At 57.7% G+C, this 27,530-nt stretch overlaps 1 protein-coding gene and 1 long non-coding RNA gene across 4 annotated transcripts in view; one reads left to right on the top strand and one right to left on the bottom strand.

The window, feature by feature from the left end:
* The window catches only part of MAP4 (microtubule associated protein 4), a 147,476-nt gene extending 141,537 nt beyond the window's left edge, over window positions 1–5,939 (bottom strand). For 2 of the 3 annotated variants that reach the window (XM_068176517.1, XM_068176525.1), the window contains exon 1: window positions 5,792–5,939. The gene's annotated coding sequence lies outside the window, so the exon portion shown is untranslated. The remainder of the gene's footprint in view (window positions 1–5,791) is intronic. The other variant, XM_068176531.1, reaches the window with a different exon arrangement.
* A 3,210-nt stretch (window positions 5,940–9,149) lies between these two features.
* Window positions 9,150–15,979, top strand: LOC137465136 (uncharacterized). Its single transcript, XR_010994570.1, has 2 exons — window positions 9,150–9,468; window positions 15,120–15,979. It is a non-coding gene; the product is annotated as an uncharacterized lncRNA (long non-coding RNA).
* Window positions 15,980–27,530: the final 11,551 nt, after the last annotated feature.

The raw sequence follows: 27,530 nt of genomic DNA, 5'->3' as shown, positions 1-27,530 counted from the left end.
TTTGTCCCAGTCCTGAGTGTGAGAGCTGAGGGTTTCCACTCCCAAGAATGAGCTGAGCCCCGGCACTTCGGGAGTCACAACCCCAGAGTATGTAAACACACTTTGAAATTGCTCTGATAAATGCTCCCATAGCTTCACTTTGTTTAGAGCAAGTGTCAACACCCTAAATTCAGCTGAAAAACAGCTTTTGGGGATGATGTAGCTCTAATACAATTCTACAAAAGACAATGACTCACTCCCAGGCGGGAGTGTGGTGGAAGTGTATGACCTAATGCTCAGAGACGTTTGCTTTTCCAAAAGGCCCAGTTGAGTTTGTACAGTATCTCCCCAACCAGTGAAGTTTTTTAAAAAGAGAGTTTTTGCAAACAGGAATTTACACAATTACCTCATTTTTTGTCTTGTTTTCCACTTCTACTCAACCAGCTGATGTGCAATTTCCCTACCCTCAATTTCAGCCTTGTCTTTCCCTATCATCCCATCCCTGGATTTGCTCTCCAGCCCATTCAGCTGTTGGAGGCCAGAGGAGCCCTGCCCCAAGGAGCCAGCCAGCATGAGGAGCTCCTCAGCACACAGGGATGGAGATAGTAAAATCCAAGTGTTAGGACACACCAGACACGGAACGTGAGCAAGACCAGCCTACTGGGTGCTCAGCTAGATTCCCCACAGCCCTGCTGAGGCTCCCCCAGCTGTGAAGGGCTGATTTTTCAGATGTTCTCTTCAGCCAGCAGCTGGGCAGCTTTCTGAGGAACTTTGTTCCAAAACAAAGCCCCAGTCCTGGGATCCATTCACAATTCCCAGCCTCGCTGCTGCTGGCACTTGCAAACACCCCGGATAAAAGGGGGCAAAGTGTAGGAGGAAACTGGGAGCGAGTGACACAGGCTAATCAGGATTTTAATCATGCTAATGGATGTGATTAACTGCATACTCGTCCCAGAAGCTCCTGCAGCTCCTCGGAGCAGCCTGATAGCCAGCACGCAGCCGGGGCACGCTGCTCATCCCACCTTAATCCACAGCGCGTGTCACGTCACCTGCCCAGGGGCACAGCTGGGACTGAACCCTCCTCCCAGCCACCCCGCCACCCCTGCACCCTGCCAACACGCTCCTTTTGGGCAGGGGACAGACTCCAGCACGGTGCTTGTCTGTGTTACACGCTTTACAAGGGGAGTTCCAGCTCCAGGAGGCTGGAAATCCAACCTTGGCAAAGGAGAGCTAATGCAGGGCCTGTTGGCTTACACAAACCTCCCTCCGTAAAGCAACTACAACTCTTTGTTTTTGTTTGCCAGTTTTGCTCAAATCACAGGGACACTGTGAGCTTTATCTCAGTGCTGGTATCTTGCTACTCCCCGGAGGAACTACCAACTCAGCAGTTGCCACTCCACCCGAGAAAAGTTCTAAGAGGCAGGGAATAAAATAAAGTAAGGCAAGGATTAAAAGAGCAGCAAGGAGCAGCCTTTTCTAAGGGCGAGGGAAGAAATCAGCCCCTTCCCTCCCTGTCTCCAGGGGAGCACAGAATAAATGACCCAGCGCCCTCCCAGCTTCCAGCAGACATTTCCAGGGAACAAAGTGCATCATGGAGGTGGAATACACCATCATTTACATGCACAGCCATTTTTATCCTACACTCCCCATTAACTCAGTGTCTCCTGTGTTTTCTACAGCAGCAACTGCAAAAAGTTTTGCTCTTCAGCATGCCAAAATATGGGCTCTTGTGGCAACATACAAAAATGAGTAATTTACTCAGAGGAGTCTAAGACTGATCTTGTTTGGGGCAAATCCTCAGCACTACCCTGATGGAATTTTTAAGAGTGCTAGAGCATGACACCAATGTCTGCTCATAATCCTTCAGGGTCAGATTACCTAATAATTCTAAATAAATTTAGTATTTAATCACTTCTGACGTAATATCAAGAACGCAGAGCAACACAGGGCACCAGTGTGAGCCACAAGTATTTCATTCTCCTCATTACCAAGTTAAAATCTGCACAACATCTACAGCAACTGATTTCACTGACCTTTTCTTCCCACGAGAAATTCCTTCCCACGTGTGCAACACTAAGCCATGGAGTTGCTTTCTGAGCTGGAGGAGGAGAAACCCCCCAGAGGATGCAGGGGTCCTGCCTGCTCTGCTCAGCCCAGCTTCTCCACCATCTCCCCGGAACCTGCTCCAGAGGACATCCACCCCTTCTTCTGGAGATGAGCTCTGTGGAGATGATGCAGCGCCGGTGCTCCGGCTCAAGGCTCGAGCTCTCCGCCCCCTCCCATGTGCTGTAATGACAGACCCCTGGCTTCTCTGATCTACAGCTGACTATGATTTCATTTGCCTTCAAGGAGGAAAAAAAGAAAGCGCAGAAATAATCAGTTCAATTGCTGTTAAAGCACGAGGAAGCTGTGGACACAGACATTTGACTAAGCAGGAGTTTCATCTGCTTCATTTGAGACAGGAAGAACAAACACAGAGTTCCAGGAAATAACTCTGCCTTTCAGAGCACTATCAACTTCTTCAATTTGCCTTTGAAACTCCACAGGTACCTACACAAATTATAATTTTGTTGTCCGCAATCTGACTCGCAACAACAAGATGAGTAACACGCCTTGAACTCTTCATTCTCAGCGGAGGAGGCTGGAATTTTATCTTCCAATCTGTGTCTGGCCTAGCAAAATAAATTATTTGGGGTTTTTCTGGACCAAACCAAGGTATAGTCACACATTATTTCGCTTTCACGTAACCATCACTTTCATTTGAATTGCAAGTAGCTTGAATTCATCCTGACAGACTTAAACCCTGTCTGACCAGTGGTTTCCCTGAGTCATAAGTTTGGTGTAGGTCAGAAGCTGGAAGCTTGCACATCAAGACACAGTGCAGAGAGACAAATGCAGTCCAGGAACTGAGCAGGAGACATCACTGGCTCAGCAAACAGCAGGTGAGTTTAAGCCTGAGGTGCACAAGAGCAAGAACGTGCAATGGGTGTAAACCAGATCTGAACCCTGTAAGGACTCAGAGCTGACCAAATGCCTCGGATTCATTTATTTCTAGGGAAGACAGGCAACCACTAAAACACTACAAGAGCTGGGACCTCAAATATAATTACAGCTCCATTGGCTGAAATTACAGCTGTGTCAGCCCTTTTACCAGCAGGAATACGTAATTCATCTGCTTCAACTGAGCACTCCTCAGACTGCACATAGCCCGCTTAAGGCTGGAAATCCAGTCCTGCCCCAGCCTCCACTCAGCCTCACCTTCTGCCCCTCCAAAACCCCAATTTGCTTCTGTTCTCTCTGTTGCTCAGGCTGCTGGGGCCATGGGGGTGTTTGATAACATCACAGAACAGTCTGGGCAATCCTCTGCTATTTAAAACCTTGACTTAAACTGCCTGGTGTCCCTGGGAGGGAACAGATTATTGCACTGAACCCAAACAGTTCAGAATCAGCACTGCCACCTGTAAATGACACTTACCAGAGCAAGGCCAGGTTGGTCCCAGCAGCGTCTGCGAGCCTCTGGTGTGATTATTCACCCCTGTGCTCACCCAAACAGGGCTGCACTCATCACTCACAGCCTTCAAAGCTCCCCACAGGCCACTCAGGCAGCTTGTTAAAGCACACCTCCAGCTGTGCTGCCAGGGTGAGGTGCTGCAGCTGGCAGGGAGGAGCCCTGCGGTCCCACTCCTGGGAGCCTGCCTGGCATCAGTGGCCAGCACAGGACAGGGCCTGGCACAGCCCTGCCTTTGGAGGAACAAGCTGATAAAGTCAGGGTCTGCTGCCATAAGCGTCCTCCAGCAGCCTCCCCGTTTGTTCCTTAAGGACAGGAGTGACATAATCCTCTCCCAGTATCAGCTGGGGGCTCGGGGGGAACCAGGGTGACCCACAAACTGTACCCATGGCAACGCTGGGCTCTAGCTGAACTCCCCGGGCTGGCATCTCCAAACCACTGACACTTCTTTGTATTATCTGATCTTTCCCTGATGTCATTTCTGCAGAGACACATAAAAACAGATTTAATAATATCCACGGCCTCAGCTTCAGAGTCAACAATCACAGTCACAAACAGATCAGCTATTCTGCCTTCAAGCTCATTATTTGTCACTAACATGTAATTATTACCAAACAAAACAAAAGACGCAGGATATTGCTGCTGTTGCAACAGCAAGTAAGTTAAGCTCTTTTTCAAACTGAAAAAGCCCATCTCTTCTGATGCAAGAAGGCACAAAAGAATAAAAAGTTAAAAACTTAAGAAGAGCCCATGAATCCTGCAAAACGCATCTGGAAGGATAATCAGAAATTTCATCAGTTCTTGCAAAGGAAAACCAACAAAAACCCATAGAGTAAATTTGACAGACAGGTCTGTCCAGCCAATGTCACCTTTGTCATAACTGTATTGCCAACCTGAATAATTTTGAGTTACAATTTCTCTCTCTCAGATAAAGGAGGAGTTAATCAAGCTGCAACAGAACCTTATAGATACAATACCAGCAAAACATAGCATATGGGGCATCAGGCCCTGGCAAGGAGAAAAGAACTTCAGAGCCGTAAAACTCCAGTGCAGTCCCGTCCCTTGAGTTTAGAAAATGAAGCTGCAGCAGCATCACACGCTGAGCGGGAGGAGGCCCCGAGCAAGGCTTGTTACTGCACACTGAAACACTGAGCAGGACTTGGACGCCTATTGTATTATTCAAGAAGCCTTCCAGCTGGAATTGGAAACTGGGAAGAACATGGTTCACCGAATGGATGATTCCAGCTTTAAAAACAAATAACAGCGTTTTTAAAAACTCTAAAATCAGTGGGCTAACCTGCAAAATCCATACAGGAATCAGGGGAAGGAAACAAGCGAGGGAACAATCAAGTAGGAGAGATTAAGAACCACCTAAAGAAAAGAGAACTGAGCATCCAAATTCAGGTTCAGCATGCTCACCGAGCAGGCTTTTAACACACCCCTCGTGGAGAGGGAGAGCGTACAACACTCATACTACCAGGATACACTCAGAAGCGGCTTTTGGCAGCAGAACGGCATCTGCACAACCCAAAACTCCACCGCCTCGAGCTTCAACCGATTAACGGCAGCCCCGCACGGCGCCGTGGCGAGCATTTGTTTAATCCCGGTACCGCACGGCCGGGAGAAGCTCGCTCATCCCGAAAGCGGGCCCGCTCCGGTTGTGGCCGGGCTGCGCTGCGATGACTGAGCAGAGGCCTGGACGGAGCCTGGCGCATCCCCGCTCGCCACACCCAGCGCTCCGAGCCGCGCTCTGCCCATGCTCATCCTCAGCCCGCGTCCCGCTGCGAGCCCGCCGCCCTCCTTATAAAGCCGGGAGCACGGGGAGCCCGCGGCGGCCAGCGGGGCGCAACCGCGGCACCGAAACTTCCCAGCCGTCCCAAGGAGAACTGCGGGACGGCCGCGCCGCCCTTCAGCGAAACCCCCGGGGCCGCGTGCCCGGGGCAGCCGGCTCCGAAGGGACCCCTCGGGAGCGAGCCCCGGGAACGCCCGGGGCCCCCCCCGACCCCCGGACCCGGCCCGGCCGCCGCCCCCGGGCAACAAAGCCGAGCCCCGGCAGCGCCCGCTCCCTCCGCCGGCTCCCCCGGGAGATGCTCGGGGATGCTGCGGGCGCTCCCTGCGCGGCTCCCGCGCCCCGCAGCCCCCGCCACTTCCCGCCCCGGCCCGCCCCGGCTCCCCGGACACCGGCGAGGCCGGAGCCCCCCGCTCGGCCCGGGCCGCCCCTCCGCCGCGTCGGAGAGCGCCGCACCCGCGGCGCGCCGTCCCCGCGCCCCGTCCCCGGCCGCGGCCCCCTCCCCGCGGCCTTACCGAGCGGCGGGGGCGCGGGGCAGCGCCGGGACGGAGGCGCCTGGCGAGTGTCGCTGTCCCCTGCGGGCCCGGCGGGAGGAGGAGCGGGGAGCGGAGCCGCGCTGGCCGCGCGCCGAGCGCACTACCCTGCTGGCCGGGGGGGCGGGGCCCGCGCCGCCCGACCAATCAGCGCCGCGCCGCGCCCGGCACCGACCAATCAGCGCGAGCGCGGGCGGCGCGCGGCCGCGCGGGGCGGAGGCGGCGCTGCGGCGAACGGGGTGCGCGGCTGGGTGCGGCGCGGGGCGGGGCTGGGGGCGGGGCCAGGGCTGGGGGCGGGGCCGAGGGGCGGCGCTGAGGGGAGAGTGGAGCTGAGGGGATGAGGCTGAGGGGAGAAGGGAGCTGAGGGGGGACGCGGCTGAGGGGAGAGCGGCGCTGAGGGGAGAGCGGAGCTGAGGGGATGAGGCTGAGGGGAGAGCGGAGCTGAGGGGACGCGGCTGAGGGGAGAGCGGAGCTGAGGGGATGAGGCTGAGGGGAGAGCGGAGCTGAGGGGACGCGGCTGAGGGGAGAGCGGAGCTGAGGGGACGCGGCTGAGGGGACGAGGCTGAGGGGAGAGCGGAGCTGAGGGGACGAGGCTGAGGGGAGAGCGGAGCTGAGGGGAGAGCGGAGCTGAGGGGACGAGGCTGAGGGGAGAGCGGAGCTGAGGGGACGAGGCTGAGGGGAGAGCGGAGCTGAGGGGACGAGGCTGAGGGGAGAGCGGAGCTGAGGGGATGAGGCTGAGGGGAGAGCGGAGCTGAGGGGACGTGGCTGAGGGGAGAGCGGATCTAAGGGGAAAGCGGAGCTGAGGGGAGAGCGGCTCTGAGGGGAGAGCGGCTCTGAGGGGAGAGCGGCTCTGAGGGGAGAGCGGCGCTGAGGGGAGAGCGGCTCTGAGGGGACGAGGCTGAGGGGACATGGCTGAGGGGAGAGCAGCGCTGAGGGGACGAGGCTGAGGGGAGAGCGGCGCTGAGGGCAGGAAGGAGATCCCACCTTTGGGAAGGCTGATGTGGGGCAGGAAAGGGCGATATTCAAAGCGGGAGAGGAAGCGCTGGGAGCGTGTGCACGCCTGTGTGGCACAGCACTCGTGGCTGTGAAGGAGCCTTGGTGACAAAGCGGGGCCCAGGGACAGATGGAGCGCCCAGCCGCCCCTCCAGGTGGCCGAACAGCAGGGACCACTCGTGCTGCTGCTCATAATCCTCCGTGGCCCTTCTGGCCCAGCGAGGCAACGCTCTGTGCATGCAGGAGGGCAGGAGGAGAGCAGGAGGATAAGGACGCTGAGGGATGATGGGGTGTGTTTCTACAGCAGGCACAGCTGCAGAGTCACAGAATCGCTGGCTTGGGTTGGAACCGACCTTAAGGATCCTCCAGTGCCACCCCTGCCATGGCAGGGACACCTCCCACTGTCCCAGGCTGCTGCCAGCCCTGTCCAGCCAGCCTGGGACACTGCCAGGGGTGCAGGGGCAGCTCCAGCTGCTCTGGGCATCTGTGCCAGGGCCTGCCCACCCTGCCAGGGAAGAATTTCCTCTTAAAAAACAATCCGCATGTACCCCCCTTCTAAAGCCATCCCCTGTGTCCTGTCCCTCCATGCCTTGTCCCCAGTCCCTCTCCAGCTCTCCTGGAGCCCCTTCAGGCCCTGGAACTCCCGACCCCCGAGTGTCCCTGTTGTCACTGCTCTGCACTGACACCGAGCCAGTGGCCACAAGTGAGTGTGACCCCCCAGCCCCTTCCTCACCCACCGAGTGCTCCACCCAGGAAACCCCCGTCACTCCAGTTCGGGATGAGGATGTCGTGCGGGACAGAGTGGAACACTTTACGCACGTCCAGGTGGGTGACACCGGCCACTGTTCCCTCATCCTCCAGCACTGTCACCTCCGTGGTTTGCCCTCAGTGAAACCATTTCCCGTGGCTGAAACTCCCTGGGACGAGCGCGCGGTGACACGGGGTTGGTGCGGTGACAGCAACCACGCGGCAGGAACACCCGGCCTCGCTCTTGAGGGCTCAACCATTGCAGCGTGCTTTGGGAGTTAACCCGGGCAGCGGGCAGGGAGGGACACCGGCCCCTGTCTGTTGACAGCCAGGCTCCTGCATGTCCCCGAGGGCTCTGTGTCACCCATCTGCCCAGAGGGGAGCTGCAGAGCTACTAAACTAAATCATGAAAATATGGGACACGCTGGCCTGCCAGATAAGCAAATCAACGCGCGGTGACTAAATTAAAACACAAACAGGTGTGTCTCGTGTCTGGTCACTGCAGGGAGGAACCAGCCTTGGCATGAGGTGTGGGAGGGGGCACACCCCATCCAGGCAGGGTTAAGCTGCACCCTCTGCCCACCCCTCTCCCAGCCTCCCAAGCCTGGGTACCTTTCCAGGGCCGGAGCCGGTAAGGGGAAATCCCATGTCCTGATGAAAGGCAGATCCGTAACAACTGCTTGTACCATGTGCTATTTTTAAGCTCCGAGATAAAATAGCATCCTGATGGCTCTCTTTAGGAGGGTTGGGCAGTGGTTTGAATTTCAGGGCTGTCCCAGCCTACCCTGATCATCAGACTCTTAAAGATCCCTCTCTCTCCTTAGGAAATCCACCTCTCTTCCCTTCTGGAGCCTTTCTGCTGCCTGTCTCTGAGACAGGGTGCACCCTGGCCCTACAGCAGGACAGTGCCTCCTGTGTCTGTGGAACAGACTCAGTAACTCAACAAAAAGCAGGGGTTACAACACAATAATACAACAAAAATTACACATCGGTGCCTGTCTGACCACTGGGCCGACTGCTTTTGGCTTCAAAAAGAGCTTCTGGGTTGTTCCTTCTAAATTCTGAGCCTAGAATTTATTCCCCAAAAGCAAAACCTGAGAGCCCAAAGCCAGGCCTTCACTGCACAGTGATCACACAGGAGCAAATCTTTGGTGGATTAAGGACACGGTGTGCCCAGGCTTCTCCCTGTCACACCACAGCTCTGACACCTCGCCCAAATCCCAGCCAGGTACACCTGAAATCAGAAATCAGAGCAGGTAGAGCCCTGTAATGCCACAGGTGTGTCCATTGTAAAGTATAAATTGCAGCAGGCAACTGTCCTCTGTAATCCAGGCATCCCCATGGAATTGCACGAGGGGCTTCTGCCCTCCCCAAGCCTGCCTGTGTGACCCTGGGCTCCCAAGAGCCCCACAGCTTTGGGATTTCCTTCCACGAAACCAAGGAAATCACGAAAGAGCTGGGATGGATGGATGGATGGATGGATGGATGGATGGATGGATGGAAGGAAGGAAGGAAGGAAGGAAGGAAGGAAGGAAGGAAGGAAGGAAGGAAGGAAGGAAGGAAGGAAGGAAGGAAGGAAGGAAGGAAGGAAGGATGGATGGATTGCACCCAAGCTTAGCACAGCTTCTCAGGGCACAGTTTAATATGAAACTTCCTTGGTTTAGTTTAAAATCTGACATCTATTCTTTGCTTCCTGGGAGCAACCTCAGGCCACACTCCATTTGTTGCCTCCTCACATACTTCACCTGTGCAAAAATTCAAAGCATCTCCTTTATCTTGTTTGTCCCTCTAAAGAAAGTAACCTGTTTTCTTTCCACTTGCTTTTCCAGACTCCGAGTCCCCTCCATCTCCATGTGGCCTGGAAGGGAGGGCAGCAGGAACCTCGGTGTAAGGCAGACAAGATCTGTGAGACGCCACAGGTGTGTCTGTCCTTGTCCCAGCAGAGGGGGGGATTTTGTTTGGTGAGGTTGGTGGCAGAAGAGAAAGTGCTTAGGCAATGGCTCTGCCCTTTCATCAGGGCAGACAGGGAAGGTGGCTGTGGAAAAGGGAAAGGGCCCAGCTCATCTCCCTAAGGAGTCACTCCTGGCCAGCCCCATTAGGCCAGCAGGGCAGGTAGGGCAGCCAGCACCGGGGCTGCTCTCAGCGTGGGCCTGACCCGTGCTGGGTGAGTCCCCTTTGGGCACCGGCAGAGCTGGAAAGGGAAAGCTCGGTCTGGGGAATGCTCGTTTGGCACCGCTTTGATGGGAGCCGGTGCAAATGAAGGACGCTGGGTGACACAGCCGATCCCAGGGCACTGACAGCACAAGGGTTGGAGATAAGCAGTAATGAACCGGGCAGCTTTCCTGCCCTTTGGCAAGAGCTCGTCATTCCCTGCTCAAAGCAGGGATGTGGGTGCTCACAAGGGCAGCAATGGGGGTCTGCCCGGGCTCCGGGGTCTGCCTGAGCTCCGGGGTCTGCCCCAAGCTCCGGGGTCTGCCCGGGCTCCGGGGTCTGCCTGAGCTCCGGGGTCTGCCCCAAGCTCCGGGGTCTGCCCGGGCTCCGGGGTCTGCCTGAGCTCCAGGGTCTGTCTGAGCTCCAGGGTCTGTCTGAGCTCCAGGGTCTGTCAGGGCTCCGGGGTCTGTCTGAGCTCTGGGGTCTGCCCGAGCTCCGGGGTCTGTCTGAGCTCTGGGGTCTGTCCTGGGCTCCGGAGTCTGTCCAGGCTCCGGGGTCTGTCTGAACTCCAGGGTCTGTCAGGGCTCCAGGGTCTGTCTGAGCTCCGGGGTCTGCCCAGGCTCCGGGGTCTGTCTGAGCTCCGGGGTCTGCCCAGGCTCCGGGGTCTGTCTGAGCTCTGGGGTCTGCCCGAGCTCCGGGGTCTGTCTGAGCTCTGGGGTCTGCCTGAACTCCAGGGTCTGTCAGGGCTCCAGGGTCTGTCTGAGCTCCGGGGTCTGTCCCGAGCTCCAGGGTCTGTCTGGGCTCTGGGTTCTGTCCCAAGCTCCAGGGTCTGTCTGGGCTCCGGGGTCTGTCCCGGGCTCCGGGGTCTGTCCAGGCTCCGGGGTCTGTCTGGTTCCGGGGTCTGTCTGAGCTCCAGGGTCTGTCTGGGCTCCGGGGTCTGTCTGAGCTCCGGGGTCTGTCTGAGCTCTAGGGTCTGTCCTGGGCTCCGGGGTCTGTCTGAGCTCTGGGGTCTGTCTGAACTCCAGGGTCTGTCAGGGCTCCGGGTTCTGTCCCAAGCTCCAGGGTCTGTCTGGGCTCCGGGGTCTGTCCCAGGCTCCGGGGTCTGTCCCGGCTCCGGGGTCTGTCCAGGCTCCGGGGTCTGTCCCGGGCTCCGGGGTCTGTCCAGGCTCCGGGGTCTGTCTGGGCTCTGAGGTCTGTCCTGAGCTCCGGGGTCTGTCTGGGCTCCGGGGTCTGTCCCAAGCTCCAGGGTCTCTCTGAGCTCCAGGGTTTGTCCGAGCTCCGGGAAAGCGGTGCTGCCGGGGCTGAGCTGTCACTCCTCGCATCCCTCACTCATCCGGGACAGGCAGCAGAGCCCGTGCAGGGGTCACGTCCAGAAAGGAGTGGCCAGCAGTGCAGTCAGTAAGTAATGAACCCGAACTGTATCGAGGAGAAAAACTCAGGAAGCAGATCTGGAAAGGGTTTGAGTGGAATTGCCTCCACACTTGGAGCAGCACCCACAGACTCTCATGTTCAGGACATTTCTGCTCATTCACTTTTGGAAGTGAATGTCTGTAAGCAGCTTGGAGAATTTGAATACTCTTACAAAACAGATGTCTCATCACTCCCCTATCACGGATCAGGGATGCAAGGAGAAGGTAACTACTCAATGAGGCAGGATGCTGCTCCGGAGACAACAGAAGCATTGTGGGCCACTGGCAGACATTTGCCAGCCAGACAGGGCTGTTCTGCTCATCAAAGCTGACTCCAGCACAATGGAAGGCATGGAATTCCGGCCAGGGATCCCAGCCATCCCAGAGACCTGTCAAGGCTCTCTGACTGGTCATGGGATTTGCCTTGCAGCTGGCACACCCCATGATCTCCTGATCTGGGATCTCTCTGTCAGCTGTAACCTGGTGTGGGGCCACAGAGGAGGAGGAAGAAGAAGAGGAGGAGGAAGGTGGCTGGGGGCTGCACTGAGGCTGGGGCAGTGACTTCCATTGCCAAGAGCTCTGTGGTCCCAGAAAACACAGCTCCCGCTGCTGTCCTGCACCACAGGTCCTGCTGTGGGTGACCTGGGACACTTCCCACACACAGCTCGGGAACAGGAGCTTGGGACTGTGCATGTGGGAAGAGGAGAACCTGCAGGGGCTTGTCAGCATGCAGTAGCTGATATTTGCATCATTCTTTCTCCAAGCACAGCCTTGTCCTGGGAAGCACGGGGCAGCCTGGCCTTCTGGAGGGCTTCATCCTGCTCCTCTGGAGAGGGCTCTTAGTACCAGAGCTGATCTCTCCTCTAGCCTGGGCCTTCATAAACCAAGCCCAATTATTGCGAGGCAGAAAAATCTGTGCTGTAATGACAGAATGAAATGTCCCCAGGAGTTTGCGCGTAGCCTTAAGTTACCTTTTATAAATAGGTTAACAGCTGGAGGGCCCGTGGTTGTTCAAAGGGAAAAGACATACAGGACATGCCCTGTATGATATGTTCCATCCTAAGCAATTCTGCCACTCTGCTGATTTATATCTGCAGATTAAAGGATTTGCCTTTCAATCAAATTATTCTCCTCAAACTCCCAAGTGGGGGACAGAGGGGACTCTGACATTCCCCACTCGGTGCAGCTCTCCCTGCTGCAGCCATGGAGGTTTTCCTCCTTGCTGTGCGAAACACGCAGCTCCCAAATTACTCCTGCTCACTTTGATGGTGATTTGCTCTTCCTGTCCTGCTTCTGGTGCAGAGGACACTTGGGGGACAGGAGAGGGTGAGAGGTCTTTGGGCCCTGAGGAGCTCCCAGCCCGAACTAGACAGAGCATCTAACCAGCACTGACAACAGCTGCCTGATGAGACAGAAGACGACTGTTCTGGGGAAAAGCCATCAGCAAAGAGCCCTCTCCATCAGGCCTGAGGGTCTGCAAGAAGTTTTGTGCAAGTCATTCCCTCTACTGGCAAGGACAGTGTGCCAGGGACCAGGGCCTGGGTGGGTTTTATTTACTGCTCCTTCCCCAGGTAAGCTGGTACAAGATCAGGGGCAGAGAGCAGCAGAGGGGAAAGTTCTGACCACTCACCTGCAGGCTGGGAGGAGAAGTCTGAGGGTGCTGACGTGAAGGACACAGTGTCCAGAGGATTTCCAGGCCTCTCCTGTGAGCCCTGCTGTCACTGCTGGGACAAAAAGAGGGAACTGTGAAAGGCAACCAAAGGCCACATCTGGTGTGGGGCCGTGTGTGGGGACAGCTGTGCCAGGTGTGCTGTGCCAGGCACAGGCGAGGCCAGGCCAAACGGGGGTGATCTCCCCATGCAGGGTCTCCTGGGCTGCCTGGAGCTCTGGGACAGGACTTTTCAGAGCACACACTTTTCACACCACTCCTTAGGACTACCCTGGGACCCAGCAATCCACTTCTTTCTGAGTCCTCCTAACCCAGGGACAGCACTTCCTTGTGGCTATAACTTACAGAGGGTAGTGGTCCTGCCTTCCAATTCCTGTGTTTTCATGTTACAACAGAAAAAAGAATGGAGGCTCTCTGCTGCATCCTCCCTTGGCCATTCAGAATTTGCTCTGGTTCCATCACATCATTTCTCACCTCTCCTGAGGTGGCTGATCTCGCAGTGTCTCACCACGTGCTCTCCTCTCTTCCACAGGTGTCCCTCCTGCTTTTGGTGAGCTCTCCTGAATCTCCGGTGGCCTTGCAGTGCGCTGTGGGAATTGTCTTTGGAAAGACAGGGCTGTCTCCATGCATTTCCTGCATCACTCATCCGTGTTCCAATACTTCCATCTCCCTTCCCTTCAATCTCTGACACCGTGTTCCTCCTGCTCCCAGCCTGGGCAGAGGACAGGACACTCTGTGTACAGTAGTGCCCAGGCCTGATTTTGGAAATGCCCCTTTAGAAACCTGACTCTCATGAAGTCCCCCTGGCCGTGGAGATGGCTGGGGGCACTTTGGCTGCCTGGAGAATTCCCAGGGCATTTTCTGTTGTTTATTTTCAGTTTGGGCAGCCAGGCCATTTGCATGCAGCCTGTGAAGGACACGTGTGATGCTCCTCCTGAGCTGTGCAGTCACTGCTGGCCCTGTCCTGCACACTCAGCACTTCAGGCATGCAAATAAAGGGTGTGTGGCTTTCATGCAGATGCTGCAGCTTTAAATATGAGCTGCACAGGAAAATTGCATGAAAAACACCTTTTCAGGCTGGAAGCAAGCTCTCTGTGTGGATTAAAGGCAGTGTCACCTCAGCAGCAAGGGCAGAGCTCTGCTTGAGTAGAGAATTCCTGGTTTGGCTGGGAAGGGACCTTGAGGATGATCCCATTCCCCCCCTGCCATGGGCAGAGGGGCCCAGCCCTCGGGGCAGCTCCGTGGCCTCCTCTGGATCCCCTCGAGGAGCCAGAGCTGGCTCCTGTCCCTGGCAGCCCCTCGGCCCCAGCCGCCCGCGCTGGGCTGGACTGGCAGCTCCCAGTGCCAGGTAACGAATCCCACACGGCTCCACAGCCCTGGAACGTGAACCTTCCACGCCAATCCCCCCAGCAGGAAGGTTTTTCAGGCTCCTGCCTCTGCTCCCAAAGCAGAGCAGCATGAATCAGCTCAGCCCTGAGGCTGGGGCAGGAGGGGAACTCTGAGCAATTGTCTCACATCCAAAGCTGGAGTGGGGACAAGGAAGGGACAGCTGGGGTGAGGGTGTGACTGCAGACGCTGGTCCCAAGGAGCACAGTGGAAGTGCAGCACAGGCTGCAGCAGAGCTGCTCCAGTTACGGCTGAACCAGAGGGTGGCTGACGGCGGAATTAAGAGCTGCCTGGAAATGCTGAAGGACGGAACTCAATCTGTCATCTAATTTAATCACCACGTTGGTGAAGCCCAGCTTTCTGGAAGAGACAACCTAAACACAGGCTCTAGAAGGAGATTTCTTCCCTTGGGACTCCACAGCAGACCTGGAGACCTGATTGTGAAATCCCATCATTGCAGGGAGGAAAAAAATGCCAATAATATCCAAAGCTTGTGCTCAAAGGCCACAAACTGCCATGATTTCTCTACATCTCTTTCCGCTCTTGCTTTTAAAAGACACGGGAGCTGGGGGAAATGACAGCAGCTCTCAGTACTGTGGGGGAGAATTCCCATTTAAATTCTTATTCATCTTCCAAAAATGAGCGACTTTAAGGAAGGGGGTGGGGGGATGAATGTGCTGCAGTTGCTTGGAATAGGAATACAACTTGTTATACAAAGCATGGAAAATAATGATAATCCAAGGGGAAAAAATCTTGGCAGGCTATGAAATTCATAAAAGGCAGAAAACTAGAAAGTCTGAGCAATGGCAGAAGCAAAAAGACTGGGAGACAGCCCCTTTCCAGCCTTTTGAGAGGTAAAACAGCTTTTGGGGAGAGCAGGCAGGTCTGAGGGCCCAGCAAAGGAGGCTGTTGGCAACTGATCTTAACTATTATCTTGGCACTTTAATTTTTGCAGCCTAGAGGATTTATCACAGAAAACAGCAGGGCAGCAGACAGGCAGGAATTAAGGAAAATTTAGGCCCCCACCTCTATGAATTGATTATAATTTGAAGCATTCACCAGCCAAGGATCCAGGCAACCAAACAGCCCACTTCAGCTATTTTCAAGTTTTTGGTAAACTGAATGAATCCCTAATAGCAGCACTCAGCCGTGGAGTGGTGTCTGCATTAAAAACTGCTTTTAAGGGGAAGAAAACAAACTCTGAGGGAATCAAAGCCCCCCCTTGTCCAAACTACTCCCAAATTATCCAATGTGAAGAAGGTCTGTGCCAGCGGGGAAAGCGAAGGGCACGGAATGCCACACGAAGTAGGTGATAAAGAAATAAGTGCTGAAGACATCTATAAATAGAGGTGTTCAGTGCCAGCATCAGGCGTTGAGCAGGGAATGGTACAGGCAGAGCAAGCTTGGGAAAAGGCTCCTGGAGAAGGAGAGGGGAAGATGACAGGAGAGTCGTGAAGATCAGAGAGCTCCGTGGCAATTAACTCGTGTCAGGGAGAGATGAAGGCGTTGGCGACAGACAAGCAAACCCTCAGGACATCAGGATGCCACCTGAAAGGGGGGAGATGGTGGCTGGGGAGTCTGAATGACTCAAGGATCCTTTCCCAAATTAAAGCCAGCCCCCAAAGGTCGTTACACATCATAATGAGACACCCGCTGCGGTCTCTGCTCAGGAGCAAATATTCTGCTCCTCAGCTGGCCCAGGCTCTGGGCTTGCTCAAGCCCTGCGAGCCACAGACTCGCTGAGGGCACGTGGGAGGGCCTCACCTCCCTCCCAGCAAAGAATTTCCTCTTAATAAACAATCCACATGTACCCTCCTTCAGCTAAAGCCATTCCCTGTGTCCTGTCCCTCCATCCCTTGTCCCCAGTCCCTCTCCAGCTCTCCTGGAGCCCCTTCAGGCCCTGGCAGGGGCTCTGAGCTCTCCCTGGAGCTTCTCTTCTCCAGGTGAGCACTCCCACGTGGGGTGGGTTGAACCTGAATTGAGGTAACAGGAGAAACTGTTGAGGCAAAAGGGAATTTGGGAAGCTGTGGGGTCATGTAGTGCCCAGACAGATGGGACAAGGCATTTAAGGTGTCTCAGCATGTCCCTGAGGGTGACCTTCAGGCCATTCCTTCCAAGAGGAGCATCCACAGTCCATGGAAGAGCTGCTGGAGTTCAGCCTTTGCTGTGTGCAGTTCTTTCCAGGCCTGATTGTTACTAAATCCCTGATGAAAGATTTTAGCTAAAATCCTGCAGAAAACAGGGTTTTAGCTGAAAACCCTGCAGGCTGTGCTTGTGGCTTCTATAAACCCCATCTGAACCCAGATGAGGCCAGGCCAGCGTCCAGATCCTGCCAGGAGAGCACTTGGAAACCTTCATAGTGCTTGGTTTCCTGGAGCAGAGAACCTTTTAATCTCTCATTGCAGAGGCAATTTTGGAAAGGGAATCTGCTTGAAGTCGTGTCCCATGTGGACATCGCTCCCTTTTCTCCTTAATGGATGACTTCTGTCAGAGTTGGCCTCAGAGCAGTTTTCAAAGTCAGTGAGTTAATTCTCCTCCCTCTGAGAACAGGCTCCCATGGCTGTTGTCTCCTCTCCTTGGCCATGGAGTCTTTGGAAGGGAGAATTAGGGATAATCAGTTTGTCACAAGTGTCAGGAACGCGCTGCACAGAGCTTTACGTGCTGACAGAGTAGTGCTGGTTGTAACCAGCCCAAGCATTTCCCTAAAATTAGTATCTAACTAAATCCATTCCTTTGGGAAAGCATCTGCTTTGGAATTAAATTATTCCAGATCTGAACATTAGCAGGATTTTTGCTAAACTCGAGCTGTCACCCTACCAGAGCACAATTAAACATTAAGTCTGCAACAAATTCCTCAGGAAATCTGAGAAGTCAAATGTGAAACCACTGAAAAGAACCAAATTACTTCAATGTCAAATTGCTGCTTCAGCAAATGGAAGCAGATTTGGGGCACTGGGGGAAGATGCAGTTTCTGGGTTGAGAGGATGAGCCACAGCCATAATGAGTGTTTTGGCAAGCCTGTATCTAGTTTCAAAACCTTCCCACAGTCATCCCAAATAAGCATCGGTGAGAGAGAGTTATTAAAGAGGGGATGGACTAAGAACAGCCTGAGCATTAATAAATGAGTGCAGGTTTGCAACAGAGCTTGTCACATCGGGGGAACTGCTCAAGGTTCTCACAGGGAGACAGGGCTCTTGCACAAGCAGGATGGGGAAAGCAGCAGGAATGAGCCTGTGCGTGGTGCGTCCCACCAGGCTCCAGAAGCTGAGCCCTCACAGCTCTGCTGCTCCCAGCCTCTCCTCCCCACAATGGTTGGGCTGGAAGGGACCTTAAGGATCATCCAGTGCCACGCCTGCCATGGCAGGGACACCTCCCACTGTCCCAGGCTGCTCCCAGCCCTGTCCAGCCTGGCCTTGGGCACTGCCAGGGATCCAGGGGCAGCCCCAGCTGCTCTGGGCACCTGTGCCAGGGCCTCAGCCCCCTCCCAGCAAAGAATTTCCTCTTAATAAACAATCCACATGTTTATTATGTGGACCCTCCTTCAGCTAAAGCCATTCCCTGTGTCCTGTCCCTCCATGCCTTGTCCCCAGTCCCTCTCCAGCTCTCCTGGAGCCCCTTCAGGCCCTGCAAGGGGCTCTGAGCTCTCCCTGGAGCTTCTCCTCTCCCGGGGAACATTCCCAGCTCTCCCAGCCTGGCTCCAGCCCTGCAGCAGCTCCAGGTCCTTGTGCTGCTGGGTCTGGGGCAGCTCTGCAGGTGGGGTCTCACCTGAGGCGCAGAGGGGCACAATCCCCTCGCTCAGGATCACCCAGGAGCCCCAGGATTCCCCTCCCTGCTGCTCCGTGTGTCCCTCGGGGCAGAGCTGTGGCCATTCCCTCCCTGTGTCCCTCTGTGTGTCCCAGCTGATCCCTGCAGTGACACTGGGCTCCTGCCCTGCCTCCAGCAGCCGGGGGACAGCCCTGACTCCTCCCGAGGAGCTGCACAGAGACAGGAGTGGGGTGAAAAGGAATTGAGGCAGGGGGAAAGGGGCCTGTCTGCAGGACTGCTGGCCAGGCTCTTCCAGGAGCTCTGGGGTGTGACCAAGGCCATGGGCTCAAGGGAGAGGTGACAGAAGGGCAGCAATGCCCTTGATTTCCCTCTTCACTGCAAAAAGCCATGAGTGCAATTATGCCCTGTGTTAATTACAGCCCAGACTCGCTGCCTCCACAAATGCACTCGGGTGTTTTAGCAGAGGTGACTCTTTTATTGTCTTCTGGCTGGGCCAGAGGAGCAAGGCCTTGCTCTTCCTCACCAGCTTTTAGGCTTCACCATGAAAAGGGAGACTGATAAAACAAAGAAACACTGAGAGAAACTTTCCTTACTTGTTCAGAAACTGAAATTCCAGCATAACACCCCCAGGTCCTGCGTGGAGCACTGGAGCTGGGGAGATCCCAGGAACTGGGACAACAGGAGCCCCTGCAGCTTCCCAGTCCTCTCCTTTCACTGCAGGGATGGAGCCTTGCAGGGAAAATAAACCTTTTCCTCCTTTGCTGATGGTTCTGCTGACAAGGTCCTGCACCAAACTCTCCATGAGCTGCTGCCAAGTCAGGCTTTGGTCTGGGAGAAGAGAACCAACAACAGAATTTGGCAGTGTGCTGAAAGACCTTTGGAGTAAGGATTGTGTCCAAGGTTTCTCTCGGATTACATTAAAAGAGAAGAAATCCTGGAGGGTTTGTGATGAAAGAGAATTTTTTTTTTGTCTGCATGGTAAACACGCCCCATTATTAAAGCACATTAGGATGTGATTTGTAACCAAATATTACAAATATGGCCATTTATTACCAAATTATCCCATGGTAATCCCTCAGGGCTTCCCAGCCAGGACACTCCGGCACGGAGAGCGGGGAGATCATCTGTCCTCTGGCAGCTGGCAGCAGACAGGCTCTATTCAGATAGAAAATCAGGCCCAAGCTGCAAGAATAGCTCAGGAAATGCAAGGCTGCTCTTAGGGAGGGTTGGAGCACCCACAACCGACTGCTCAACCCCAAAAAAGGCACGGGTTGGGGGCTTGGCTGTTTGCTGCTATTCATTTATCACTGAAAATGCACCGAGCTGAAAACAATCAGCATATTTCCAAACACTGATGTTCATTAGAATAAAATATTTCCTTTTCTGCCAGGCCAGCGGAGGAAATGGAACCAAACCCCCGAGATGGCACCGTGATGTTGAGCAGAGCCTCACCACAGCCCCGGGGGGAGCAGCTTCAGCTGAGCCCCACAGCGGTTCCGCCTGGTTCTAATCTTTGCAGGCCATTAATCCTGCAGCAGTTAAAGCTGCTGAACAAAGAGAGGGCGTAAAACCGACATGTTGTGCGTACACATCTCCATAACCACGTGCAGGAGGGACTGCTGCTCGTTTCCTCAGGGAGTCACGGAACCACGGAATCCCAGGGTGGTGTGGCTCGCAAGGGATCTCAAAACTCAGCTCCCGCCCGCCCCTGCCGTGGGTGTGGAGATGAGTGTGTGGTGCCGCTCTCTGTCACTGTGGGTGGCTGTGGCAGGCTCTGCTCCTGGCTGTGTGCCATGGGAGGTGTGGGGCTGGAGGAACACCGGGGGTGCAGGGAAGGGATTCAGGATGCTGCCAAACCCCACACTTCCAACAAGACCGGGCCTTTCATCCCTCCTGTCCCCACCTTGAGCACCCTTCATTCAGCAGCTGGACTCGATGGTCCTTGTGGGCCCTTCCAGCTCAGGATATTCCGTGATTTACTTGTGGGAGAAAGGTGCCAAAAAGCATCTTCTGCCCAGTTTGTCCGTGCTGGCATATAAACCCCACAAAGGATCACGTACCAGCGCTGAAATAATCCCGCTGGTACAAGTCTTGGCTGCCGTTGTTTGAATATTGAATTTCTTCTCACAGGAAGTCTGATGAAACATAGAAGTGCCTCAGGGCTGTGCTGGGGGGAGAGGATGGGAAACCCTCGTGTCTCCCGGGCTCTTTGATGTGTTACAGACTGGACCTCCCTGCACCCGCGGCCGTGCCGTGAAGTGCTGCAGCGTCCTGTCCTTCTCTGCTGGAACAGCTTCTCCTCCTGGGCTGATTAAAATGTCTTGCACCGGCTGCTCGCAGCATCCCGAGCCCGTGACTCCATGAAAGGCAGCCCCAGGAGAGCCGGGCTGCCCCGGGATCGGCTGCAGAGGCAGCTCTGGCTGGCCTGGGCTGCTGGGGAGAGGAGCAGCGCCCAGCACAGCACAGACCCGCGGGGATTATGGCAAAGCCAGCTCTGTTTGGCAATAACCGAGTTATTTACGAGTGGGTGGGCGTCTACATACTTCTGTCGAGAGCAACATCGTCCCACAGAAAGAAATTCTGGCTGTCCTGTGGTGAGGGAGGAGAAAGGGCCTGGCAGGGATCTCCTCATCACTTCCAGGAGGAAGAGAAAGCACCCGAGCCCCAGCTTTGCCATCCGCGTTCAGCAAGGCAGGGAAGCTCCTCCTTGGTTCCAGCCAAAAGCGGGCTGGGAGAGCAAGCTGCAGCGAGGGCTGGCAGCAAAGCGCTCCATGTTTTCCTGGAGCTGTCCTGTGGCAGCCCCTGGCAGCAGCAGGGTGAGAATGGGAAGCTCCGTGCGGAGGAGCAGCCCTGGGACAGCGCCAGCCTCGGCTCCGGCTCCGGCCCCGGCTCCGCACGAACGGGACTCGTGCATCCACCCGGGAGCGCCTGGCTCCCGCTCCATGGGTGGGAAATGCCCGGGATGCCGCAAATTCCCTGCTGTGCTCAGCCAGGCTCGGGGCAGCTCCGCTGGAGCCGGGGCAGAGCTGCCGGGAGATGCTCTAGGGGCAGGAGCGGTGAGTGAGCGGGAGTGTGCGAGTGTGCGAGGGGTGGGTGGCACTCGGGACACGGTGACACGGCTCCGTGGCTCACCTGAGCACCGCGGTGCTGCCACGCTGCCGCACGGAGGCACCGGCGCCTGTGGCCCGGCGGGATCCGGAGCTGCCAGCCGGCCTCAGCCCGCCGGAGCCGGAGCAGGTCTGCAGGGAAAGGGGCTGAGAATGGCCACGCTGTCCCTCAACCCCCTCGCCCTCCCACGGGCCGCAGGGAGGACACGAAGGGCAGCCCTGAGCATCCCGCCGTGCCCACCCGGGATGCCAGCAGCGCGGGATGCTTTGGGCTGGCCCGGCTGGCACAGACGGGACGGGGACAGGGGGACACAGCCCTCGGTGACGTGTGGCAGCTCCCCAGGGTGGCTGCCCCCAGCTCACGGGCTCTGCCGGCATCCAGCAAAAGCCAGGCAGAAACTCCCAGAGCGCTTTCCTGGCTGGATGCAGCCTCCAGCAGCCCTGAGCCAAAGCGGCCCGTCCCGGCAGCTGTCCCCGGTGGGTGCCCGGTGCTCCCTGCTCCGCAGCTCCCAGCTGCCGGCCGCTTCCCAGCGCCCACAGGGGCAGCGGGGAATTGTTTTCCACGGGCTCCAGCTGCTGTTTGGCAGCACCCAGAGACCCTGGCAGCGGCCTCGCTCCTCCCGAGCCCCGGCCGCAACAATCGCGCCTTTGTCTGCGGGCTCCCGACGTCTCCGTGGCCGCTGTCAGCTCCCGGGGCCGGAGACGCTCTCCCGGCCACGGCCACACGGCCCTGGGCGAGCAGCAGGGAACGTCCCGCTGCTTCTCCTGCCCAGCGGCTGCTGCAGCTCAGAGCGGTCCCTGCTCCCGCCGGGGGACACGGCCCGGGAGCTGGGCTGGAATGATGGCTCGGATGCTGCCCGCTGCGAATTTGGGGTGAAAGCGCCCGGGAACGGGCCCTGGCCGCAGAGTGGGGCTGGGCTGAGCAGCGGGGAGCGCTGGCACCCCAAAGCTGCTGGTGCAGAGAGCTCCTGGGTCACAGCTCCTGACAAAAACCACACCGTGAACAGCTCCACCGGTCCCAGCGGCACCACGGCCAGCCCTGGGAGCAGCTGGGAATGGGAATAATGGGAATAAACACCCTCAGCGGGATCCAAAGGGATCTGTGCACAGCTGCAGCACGGGGCTGTGGCACCGGAGCACAGGGACAGTGGCAGGCAGTGCCCTCTGCCCCAGGGAGGAGCAGGTCCTGCTGCTCCCAGCGGGATGTGCTGGACGAGAGGAGAGGAGAGGAGAGGAGAGGAGAGGAGAGGAGAGGAGAGGAGAGGAGAGGAGAGGAGAGGAGAGGAGAGGAGAGGAGAGGAGAGGAGAGGAGAGGAGAGGAGAGGAGAGGAGAGGAGAGGAGAGGAGAGGAGAGGAGAGGAGAGGAGAGGAGAGGAGAGGAGAGGAGAGGAGAGGAGAGGAGAGGAGAGGAGAGGAGAGGAGAGGAGAGGAGAGCTCCTGTGGAGGGTTGGGCTGTCCGGCCTGGAGAAGAGGCCAGTCTCCCTTACCCTGTCACTCCAGGGCCTTGCCCAAAGTCCCTCCCCATCTTTCTGGTAGCTCCTTCAGGCACTGGAAGGCCTCAGTGTAATCACCCCAAAGCTTCTCTTTTCCAGGCTGGATGCTCCCAATTCTCCCATCCTCTCCTTGCAGCAGAGCTGCTCCACCCCAGTGATCACCTTGGTGGCCTCCTTGGACTCGCTCCAAGAGATGGGTGCTCAAACCTCTTCCCCGATTCCAGCCACACTGGGTGGAGGGCAGAGGAGCAGCCGAGGGGCTGAGGACTCCTGGGGCTGCAGGGGATGTGACCAGTTGTTCCCAGTGCAGAGTTCTGGCACCACTCCTGCTGCAATAGGAAAATGTCCGTACCAAATCCATCCCCTCCAACATAAACACCAGCTCTGCCCCCAGGAGAGCCCCAAACACGGCCCCAAATTGCCTCGTGCTCGCTCTGCCGGGGCAGACCCCACATTTCCTGGGACCCTGGTGATGCCGGGAGAGCTCCCATGAGCACAACATTCCCCCATGGACCTCAGCACTCGCCAGACTGGTTCAGTGGCTTTGAATCCTTTGTCATGCTGCTTCCCAAAGCACAGTGCAGCTCCTGAACCTGCTTCCCAAGGCTCTGCTCTGCTTCCCAAGGCACTGCTCTGCTTCCCAAGGCACTGCTCTGCTTCCCAAGGCTCTGCTCTGCTTCCCAAGGCACTGCTCTGCTTCCCAAGGCACTGCTCTGCTCCCCAAGGCTCTGCTCTGCTTCCCAAGGCTCTGCTCTGCTTCCCAAAGCAGGCTCTGCTCCCCAAAGCAGGCTCTGCTCTGCTTCCCAAGGCACTGCTCTGCTTCCCAAGGCTCTGCTCTGCTTCCAAAGGCTCTGCTCTGCTTCCCAAGGCTCTGCTCTGCTTCCCAAGGCTCTGCTCTGCTTCCCAAAGCAGGCTCTGCTCCCCAAAGCAGGCTCTGCTCTGCTTCCCAAGGCTCTGCTCTGCTTCCCAAGGCTCTGCTCTGCTTCCCAAGGCTCTGCTCTGCTTCCCAAGGCTCTGCTCTGCTTCCAAAGGCTCTGCTCTGCTCCCCAAAGCAGGCTCTGCTCTGCTTCCAAAGGCTCTGCTCTGCTCCCCAAGGCTCTGCTCTGCTCCCCAAAGCAGGCTCTGCTCCGCTTCCCAAGGCTCTGCTCCGCTTCCCAAGGCTCTGCTCTGCTCTCCAAGGCAGGCTCTGCTCCCCAAGGCTCTGCTCTGCTCCCCAAAGCAGGCTCTGCCCCCAGCCTGCGTGCCAAGGGCTGCAGGGGGTGGTGGCAGTCGGGCACCTGCGTGGGCCCAGCTGTGCCTCTGGGACTGGCCAGCCCCGGGAGGAGGAGGAGGATGGTGGGAGGAGGAAGCAGGGACAAACCCCAGCAGCGCTGGCACCTGCTAATTACGGCACTGGCAGTGTCACCACAGCCAGGACTGTGGCTGCCCGGGGCTGCTCCCAGGGCACAGCCCAAAGCCTGGCACCTCCTCTGCCCTCTCCAAGGGCACGAGACCCTCGGGACGGGTCAGGGCACAGCCACCTCCTGCCACGGGCAGCCTGTGCCCAGAAAGGCTCCTTGGGGAGCCTCCAGCGACCCATGCTGGGTGTCACAGAGCCCTGATGTCACATGGATCACACCCTGGGGCAGCTGCCAGGTGACCCTGGGTGCCAGCCACGCTCCCTGACCCACCGCCAGCTCCGGGATTCCCTTGTGGGGTTTCCTGGGCTGCCCGGGGCAGGAATCCCAGTGAGGAGGAGACAGCCAAGCACCACAGAGCTGGGGTTGTGCCATCCGTGGGCACCTGGCAGGGGTTACCTGCGGGGGTCTGCACCCACTGATCTCCTCCCCACGGAGCAGCTGCCATCTCCTTCCCCACCCTGCTTAATTCCTTCAGTGGAGACTCCCAGGATCCAGCCACAGAGCCCCTCCACCACAGCACCCCCAGCCAGGGTCCCAGCTTCCCGTGCCACCAAAGGCGGCGGCAGAAGCCACCCCGAGCGGACAATCCCGCAGTGGAGCGGGAGCTCCAGCAGAGTTCCATCCTGCCTCCATCAGGAGCTCCTCCCTGGGCCCCTCTGCCATCCCCAGCCCCGGGCTGCCGTCGGGGCCATGTCTGGCATGGGGATGTCCCCGTGGTGGCCATGGCTGGCACAGGGATGTCCCCGTGGTGACAGAGCCGTGGCCATGGCTGGCACAGGGATGTCCCCATAGGCTGGGGGGTTTCCCTCACAGAGCAAAAGAGAAAGAAGGACAGGGCACTTGGCCACGTTCCTCTCGGCCTCCTTCCACTTTGTGTTTTTGATGTTCTCCCTTTTCACAGCTCCTTGCTCGAGCCCCGAGCCCAGCGAGCGTGGAGAGTCCATCCAGCAGCACACAGAGCCCCGGGCCAGCGCTCCCGACGGGGCTGTGCCCCCCAGAGCAGATAAAGCCCAAAGGCAGAGCTCTCTGCTGGGCATCTCGGTGACACCCCTTCTCCAAAGGTGCCCGAGGGCCTTCAGACACCCAGGAGAGTGGCCCCGTGCGTGGCAGGAGGTGACACCGAGGGGACAAGCCTGGATGGGACACGGAGGGGCCTGAGGGGCTGCCTGCCCCCACACCCACCTGCACTCTGCCCCTCCAAGGCAGGGATTTTGGGTCAGGAAAACCCTGTCAGTGCCACCCCTGCCCGCTCCTCCGCTGCTGGGGTTGGTGCCACCGAGGATCAGACGGCAGCGGTGGACGCAGAGGCTGAGCAGAGCCCGTTCCCCTCAGGAAGCAGAGCTTGGGGCGAGCCCGTCACTGCTTTATCCTCTGTGCCACCCCCAGCCCCCCTGTGCCTTTGAGCAGCAGATCCCAGAGCACGGCGGGACCCAGGCCCAGCACAGGCTGGGACAGGGCCACCGGGGCCACCGCCAGCCCCGGGGCTGGCACCGCAGCCGCGCGGAGCTTGGCTCGACAGCAGGAGATTAGCTTCCTTTCCAGCTTTGCCTGGATTTGGTGACCTCTAACAAGGACCTTGCGCCCTGCCTGGCAAAGCCCGCTCCTTGCCCCCGGCAGGGCCTGCCCCGGGTCCCATGGAGCTGGCACTGTCCCCTGGCCGTGCCGCGGAGCTGGCACTGTCCCCTGGCCCTGCCGCGGAGCTGGCACTGTCCCCTGGCCGTGCCGGGGAGCTGGCACTGTCCCCTGGCCGTGCCAGGGAGCTGGCACTGTCCCCTGGCCGTGCCGGGGAGCTGGCACTGTCCCCTGGCCGTGCCAGGGAGCTGGCACTGTCCCCTGGCCGTGCCGCGGAGCTGGCACTGTCCCCTGGCCGTGCCGCGGAGCTGGCACTGTCCCCTGGCCGTGCCGGGGAGCTGGCACTGGCCCCTGGCCGTGCCGCGGAGCTGGCACTGTCCCCTGGCCGTGCCCCGTGCAGTGACCGGGGGCAGCTGTGCCCAGAGGGAGCCCGGCGTGAGGGACCAGGCGTGGCACGGCAGCACCACCCCGAGCAGGAGCGGCTGTGGGCCCTGGGGTGGGACGGAGCCCCGGGAACGTCCTTGTGGGAGCAGCCAGCGGCCAGCCCCAGTCCCACAGAAACCCAGCTGGCAGCCTGGCCCCAGCCTGCTCCCAGCATTTCCAGGAATTTTGGGGCACTGCTGCCCACGCAGCGGCAGGTCCAGGAGCCAGCTTAGTCACACTTGGCACTAAAGGCCACTGCCCGGACAAGAAGCCAACCATTTTCTTAAGAGAGCAGCTTCTGCCCAGCGGGGCCCTGTGAATCCCCCCCAGGAGACAACTGACCCACCGAGGTACGGCCCAGATTCCAGCCCAGGCAGTTCCTGCTGTGTCTTCTCCCTGGCAAGCCCCTCAGCTCCGGGGAGAGGGGGCTCTCCCAGCCGCTGCCTGGCGCACGCGGCAGCGCCGTCTGCAAACCTGCAGGAGCTCGGCGTGTTGGGGAATCTGAGTGAACTTCACCTGATCTGAAGCTGTGCCTCAGCCCAAAGCAGCAGCGCTCAGGCCCTGCAGAGATCCTGCTTTGCCCTCTCCTGGTTCTCACTCCGGGCTCCTGCCTCCAGCTGGGATAATCCCTCCTGGCCCAGCAGAGCCTCAGGTGGGGCAGCTTCACTGGACAAATAACTACAGAAAATCCCAAGTTTGGGATTCACAGGGGCTGGGCACGCGCAGGGCAGGAGCAGGGATGTGGGAAGGGAGCAGGGATGTGGGAACAGGCTCCAAGAGGCCTGGGACGAGCTGCTGCCCCAAGACAACAGAGGAGGCAGAAGGTTTGTTTGAAAAGATGCAAAAGGATTTAAAACCGGAGAATTGCCTGGTTATGGCCAAAATCTCCTTTTGCCTCTTCCTAAGGGAGCTTGAACGCCACTGAGGCAGCACTGGAGGGATGTCCAACACCCACTGCCAATTCCCAAGGGAATGCAAGGGCTCCAGGAGCTGTTGGCACAGCAGGGCAGGTGGCCCTTTGCAGGTGGCCTTTATTAGCCCCAGAGACAGAGCACGGGAGTCCTTTAGGCCACAAAGGTAAGGGGCTATGGGAGGAAACACCGAGCTCTGCGGCGTTCAGGAGCTGGGGGCCGAGGCTGAGGAAGGTTTAAGCTGCTTTCGACATCAGTTTTCAGGGTGACAGATGGAGGGAAGGGGGAAAGAAACCCCACCCTGTTCTCTGCTCGAGCCTCCCGAGGCTTTGGAGGCACCGTGCTGGATTTCCAGGGAAGCTTTTAAATCTGACCCCATTGTTGGCCTCCTGCCCATCACATCCTCGACACAACAGCCCCCTCAGGTGCCCCCCGGGGAAAAAGCCCAGCACAGAGCAGGATGCTCAGCCAAAAGCCAGCTGTGAGTGGCCACAGCGCGGACGGCGTGAGGGGAACACACAGCTCTGACACTCAGGGGGGCTGCAGCCCTGATCGTGGAACTCCAGAATGGTTTGGGTCCAAGGGACCTCACAGCCCATCCAGTGCCCACCCTGCCACGGCAGGGACACCTGCCACTGTCCCAGGCCGCTCCAGCCTGGCCTTGGGCACTGCCAGGGATCCAGGGGCAGCCACAG

This window comes from Anomalospiza imberbis, chromosome 1 (assembly GCF_031753505.1).
Source record: "Anomalospiza imberbis isolate Cuckoo-Finch-1a 21T00152 chromosome 1, ASM3175350v1, whole genome shotgun sequence".
Taxonomy (NCBI): Eukaryota; Metazoa; Chordata; class Aves; order Passeriformes; family Viduidae; genus Anomalospiza; species Anomalospiza imberbis.
This window is presented reverse-complemented; position numbering and strand designations above follow the sequence as displayed.